The 6,124-nt window shown below is 43.2% G+C and overlaps 1 non-coding gene across 1 annotated transcript; it reads right to left on the bottom strand.

Moving 5' to 3' along the window:
* Positions 1-4,525: 4,525 nt before the first annotated feature.
* trnas-aga (transfer RNA serine (anticodon AGA)) lies at positions 4,526-4,607 on the bottom strand. Its single transcript has one exon. It is a non-coding gene; the product is annotated as a tRNA-Ser (tRNA).
* Positions 4,608-6,124: the final 1,517 nt, after the last annotated feature.

Consider the following 6,124-nt stretch of genomic DNA (forward strand, 5'->3'; position numbering starts at 1 on the left):
ACATACTGTGTCAGGAAGCCCTCCTGCACTTACTGAATAAAAACTGACCCATCTATATTACTCGTACTGTAGTGATCCGAGTCAATATTTGGATATTGGCTTGAGTGTTCCAGAGTTTTTCATTGTCCCAGAGTCCAGATGAAGTTTGCATTCCTCACGTACGTAGGCGAGAATTTTTTCAATGTCTCAGATCAGTTTCTGTCCCGAGAACATCAGAGTCAATGTCCCTTCCTCTACTCGGACCGACAGTTCACACTTCTTCATTCTCCTCTGATTCCATTTCCCAAAGAGCTTCTCAAGATTTCCAAAGCTGAAGCCTAAGATATATAGTTTGATTCCTAAACATTTTCCAACTGGCAACTGACAATATTTTCAAAATATCTCTTCACAATCCTCTGGCTTGCACCATGTCCAGGGATGAGAAGTCCCGTTTGGTGGAGAGAGTTCCTCGGCTGGTGAGTTTCACTTTGGAACAAAGATGGTTAAGTGGCAATTTCCTGCGGTTGTTTGTAATGATGGGAGAGGGAGCGGTGGGGAATGATCACTCTGACGAGCAGTAGGAAGTGTTGCCAATGACCAGAGTCAGAGAACAGAGGACAAGGGATGAAAGGAGTCTAATGAAAAGCAGCACTTCTGCTCAGGACGTTCAATAACAACTGCAGAAACCCGATGTGTCGAGCAGTGTATCTGGAAAGAGAAACAGAGATAATGTTTTAAATGTGGAGCATTTCTGATGAAGAACTCAAGTTTCCCAAGTCCAATCAAATTACAGGCCTGGTTTGCAAAACAGAGTTTTTGAACTTTGACTTGTCACAGCAGGGAAGCATCCATAACGTCGTCAACAGGATTCGAACCTACGTGGGACAACCCCAATACATTTCTAATCCATCACCTTAACCACTCAGCCATGACTACAAACAGCACTGCGCCCTTGAGCCCTGACCAAATCAGCCGTGATCTCATTGAAAGCTGCCACTGACTTGAGTTAAATGGTTCCATCTCCATTCATACCTTTGCTGTCATTTGTAAGGTGCGAGGCACCAATGTAAAAGAAGAAAAGCACAAAGTTAGGAAAAGATATTTGCAGCCAAATTGATTCAAAATTATTTATTGAAAGGAAAATCACACTTGGCAATTTGCTGTATCTCTTTGCGAACATGACCAGCAGAGGGAATCAAGGGAGCTATTGATCTGAGTATTCTTGGACATGAAACAAACAAAGGTTAATGACATATTCATTTCTTTTTTTAGCGATCGAAATGGTCTTTCCTGATGGTTACAATGAAAGAGATGGTTCCCAATAAAAGACAGAGATTAAGTAGCATGTAGATATACTTCAATGTGATACGATTCATTTTCAGCCCCTCATTACCCCAGAGATTGAGGGGGTGTGTTACTTTTCTTCACGCTTCAACTCCACAGCATGGAGGTACAGACATGAAACCGCTAGAGATGGAGTTCTTGAATTGGGAACCAGCGACACTGAAGGAACTAGGCAAAAGTGAGGACTGCAGATGCTGGAAGCCTGATTTTAGATCAGAAAATGCTGGAAAAGAACAGCAGCATCCGAGGAGCAGGAAAGTCGACGATTCTGTTGCCAGTCTTTCTGTGTTCCGCAAACAATTTTCGTTTTTGACTCAGATTTCCAGCAACTGCAGCTATTTGTATTATGTTAACATTCATAATGTTTTGGACAAAACCAATGACCTGTTAGCATCGGAAAATCGGCAGAAGTACTGGTACACCGATACGTTAGCTGAACAATACAACCATTCCATGAGCGGGAACATGATTCAGGCCACGGTGCTGAGAGTACCGAATCCTCACAAGTAAATAACAAGAAAAGGCGATAGATACTATCGTATTTGGTGTAAATAAAACTCCCTTTCTGAACATTTTCATTGTAGATTATTTTCAACTTGTCTTCGTAGATTTACAAAGTGGGAAAAGGCCATTCCGCCTGTGTGCATTGCGGCGAATCAGAAAGCCATCGATTCTAGTCGCAGTTTCCAACTTTGGCCCAAAGTCTCGTGTGTTCTAATGTTCCCAGGGCAAATGCCAATTACTTTATCCTGTGTTCTTAAATGGCACAAGAATGGGGCAGCAGTATCACACGTCCACAACGACTTGCAACTCTTTTGAAGAACTCATGCTCATTTTCACCCACAAATGGAGACACACAGAAAGGTACCCCCAAACCGACATAGGTCTACGTTATGGTGAGCTGGAATTTGAAATGGACAATAGGACAAATGCAAGTTTTAAATGCGGAAGCACAGAAGCAATGTCCCGGCAGGACTTCGCAAGGGAGCGTCAACATGGGGCACGGTTAAAGTGAGACATTCCCCTCGAGCGAGGTACGACGCGAACGTGCAAACTTCTGTATCCGAAGTACAGACGCGTTATCCATTAAGCCACTGGCCCAAAAAACACGCTCACCGCTGGCAGAATGTCGACGGAATCAGAATTAAAAAGGTGAACAAGCAACGAAGATAATCACCAAGACTGCTTCACTTCGAAGTTTCCAATTTGTAAAGTAGTGCCTTTCACTGGCAAAGGAGAAACATTTGTCCGCAGCTGCCTGCTTCAGGGTCGCCTCCTTCTGTGCTGGAAGTTTCCATCGTTTTTTTCAGTCACGACGCGATTTCATGATCTACTCCAGTGAAAACGTGTCATGGTGTCGTCTAAGCAAGACCCTGCCGAAACCCAGCGAGAGACATCTGGTCATTTCGAGCTCAGGATGTGGAATTAGACGAGCTGCGTGACACCTTTTATTGGCGCCGCCACTTCACTGCAAATTAGCGGCTCAAAACGAGCCGTTGTAAGCATCAGCTTGATTTGTACCTTCCTGCAGTGCATTTGCTAAACAACATCAGATAGATCCCATCCGGCCCAGCTGACTTATCTATTTTCACACTCTGCAGTATTTCTAATATCTCTTCCTTGTGAACCTCAATCTCTTCTAGTCTAGACGCAAGTATCTCTGTATCTTCCTTGCCAACATTTTCATTATCTATAGCGAACTCTGTCGAAAAATATTTATTTAGTGCTTCCTCTATCTCCACTGACTCCACACACGACTTCCCACTATTATCCTTGATTGTCCCAAATTTAACTCTCGTCATTCTTTTATTCCTGACATACCTATGGAAAGCCTTAGGGTTAACCCTGATCCTATCTGCCAACAACTTCTCATGTCTCCTCCTGGTTCTTCTCAGCTCTCTTTTTAGGTCTTTCCTGAGATCGTTGGAACCCTCGAGCGCTCGAACTGAGTTTTCACGTTTTGTCCTAACATAAGACTTCTTGTTCTTCTTGACCAGGGTTTCCACTTCCTTAGTAAAGCACGGCTCACGCGTTCTATATCTTCCTCCCTGCCTGACAGGTACATACTTATCTAGGACACACAGGAGCTTTTCCTTGAATAAGCTCCACATTTTTAATGTGCTCACCCCCTACAGTTTCCTACCCAACTCTACGCTTCCTAAATCTTACCTTATTGCATCGTGATTTCCCTTCCACCAGCTGAAACTCTTGCTCCGTGGAGGACACCTATCCCTTTCCATCACGAAAGTAAACCTGAGAGAATCGTGATCGCTGTCTCCACAATGCTCACCTACTTCCAAATCTAAAACCTGGCCAGGCTCGTTACCCAGTACTAAATCGAAAGTGGCTTCTTCCCTTGAAGGCATGTCTACATACAGTGTCAGGAAGCCCTCCCGCACACACTGGACAAAAACTGACCCATCTATAGTACTCGTACTGTAGTGATCTCAGTCAATATTTGGATATTGTCTTGAGTGTTCCTGAGTTTTTCATTGTCCCACAGTCCAGATGAAGTTTGTATTCATCGCGTACGGGAGCGAGAATTCTTTCAATGTCTCTGATCATTCCTGTTCCGAGAACATCAGAGTCAATGTCCCTTCCTCTACTCGGACTGACAATTTACACTTCTTCAATCTCCTATGATTCCATTTCCCAAAGGGTTTCTCAAGATTTCCAAAGCTGAAGCCTAAGATATATAGTTTGATTCCTAAACATTTTCCAACTGGCAACTGACAATATTTTCAAAATATCTCTTCACAATCCTCTGGCTTGCACCATGTCCAGGGATGAGAAGTCCCGTTTGGTGGAGAGAGTTCCTCTGCTGGTGAGTTTCACTTTGGAACAAAGATGGTTAAGTGGCAATTTCCTGCGGTTGTTTGTAATGATGGGAGAGGGAGCGGTGGGGAATGATCACTCTGACGAGCAGTAGGAAGTGTTGCCAATGACCAGAGTCAGAGAACAGAGGACAAGGGATGAAAGGAATCTAATGAAAAGCAGCACTTCTGCTCAGGACGTTCAATAACAACTGCAGAAACCCGATGTGTCGAGCAGTGTATCTGGAAAGAGAAACAGAGATAATGTTTTAAATGTGGAGCATTTCTGATGAAGAACTCAAGTTTCCCAAGTCCAATCAAATTACAGGCCTGGTTTGCAAAACAGAGTTTTTGAACTTTGACTTGTCACAGCAGGGACGCATCCATAACGTCGTCAACAGGATTCGAACCTACGTAGGACAACCCCAATGGATTTCTAATCCATCACCTTAACCACTCAGCCATGACTACAGACAGCACTGCGCCCTTGAGCCCTGACCAAATCAGCCGTGATCTCATTGAAAGCTGCCACTGACTTGAGTTAAATGGTTCCATCTCCATTCATACCTTTGCTGTCATTTGTAAGGTGCGAGACACCAATGTAAAAGAAGAAAAGCACAAAGTTAGGAAAAGATATTTGCAGCCAAATTGATTCAAAATTATTTATTGAAAGGAAAGTCACACGTGGCAATTTGCTAGATCTCTTTGTGAACATGACCAGCAGAGGTAATCAAGGGAGCTATTGATCTGAGTATTCTTGGACATGAAACAAACAAATATTAGTGACATATTCATTTCTTTTTTTTAGCGATCGAAATGGTCTTTCCTGATGGTTACAATGAAAGAGATGGTTCCCAATAAAAGACAGAGATTAAGTCGCTTGTAGATGTACTTCAATGTGATACGATTCACTTTCAGTCCCTAATTACCCCAGAGATGGAAGGGGTGAGTTACTTTTCTTCACTCTTCAACTCCACAGCATGGAGGTACAGACATGAAACCGCTAGAGATGGAGTTCTTGAATTGGGAACCAGCGACACTGAAGGAACTAGGCAAAAGTGAGGACTGCAGAAGCTGGAAACCTGATTTTAGATCAGAAAATTCCTTCATTACTGTCCTGGTGAGGGAGAAAGGTGATTGGCTCTCTCAATCAGATGGGGGCACCGGCGCATTGATGGCCTAATTTAAATCACGGATGTAATTGGAAATGTTCACTTTTAATGGTTCGTTGTTGTGTTTTGTTTTATTATACTTGAGCACTTTCTGGGACTTGGCAATACACTAAATCTCCAGTAGGTTTGGAAAATGCATTGCTGTTATTTGTGCGAACAGTTCATGTCAGAGACGACTTACAGTGCCTCACAGACAGCACTTAAGCTTCGGTGTGTCTGATCATGGTACTGCCTTTTCAGTTTTGATTCTGTTCCACGTTAAGAGCTTTCAGTTTTTGGATTCGCTGGAGAGCAAAGTGGGTAATGCGATACGAGAGGTATTTTTCTTCAGCCAATATCTTTGATGGCGAACTTGGGAAAGTGTCAAGAAGAATGGTCATTGGCAGCAAATATCCGGAAAACCTTCAGCTCTGGATCGGTTGGGCTCATCCACCCTCCAAATAAAATAACCAAACTCGCTGGCTGAGTAACAAACAACATGCGTTTTTTTTTGCAAATGGTGTATTCAAACTGTTGCCGGTGGCTGGAGCATCTCAGACTTGTCGAGAATGGAAACAAATCCCGCGATCCAACTTGCCCTTGCTGAATAGATAACCGAAATTAATCCATACATTTCTGCCAATATTTGTGCCTTATCTCTCCGAGGTCTTCCTGTCTGTACACCCATTCAGATGCCTTTGAACTGTTGTGAGTGCACCAGACTCTGCCACTAAATGTGGCAAGTCATTCTACACACACAAAATTTCTGTGTGAAAAAAACATGTGTCCCTCACATCCCTTTTAAAAATTTCCTCTCTCACATTAAACGTTTGCTAT

The sequence above is a fragment of the Chiloscyllium punctatum genome, chromosome 30 (assembly GCF_047496795.1).
Source record: "Chiloscyllium punctatum isolate Juve2018m chromosome 30, sChiPun1.3, whole genome shotgun sequence".
Classification (NCBI taxonomy): Eukaryota; Metazoa; Chordata; class Chondrichthyes; order Orectolobiformes; family Hemiscylliidae; genus Chiloscyllium; species Chiloscyllium punctatum.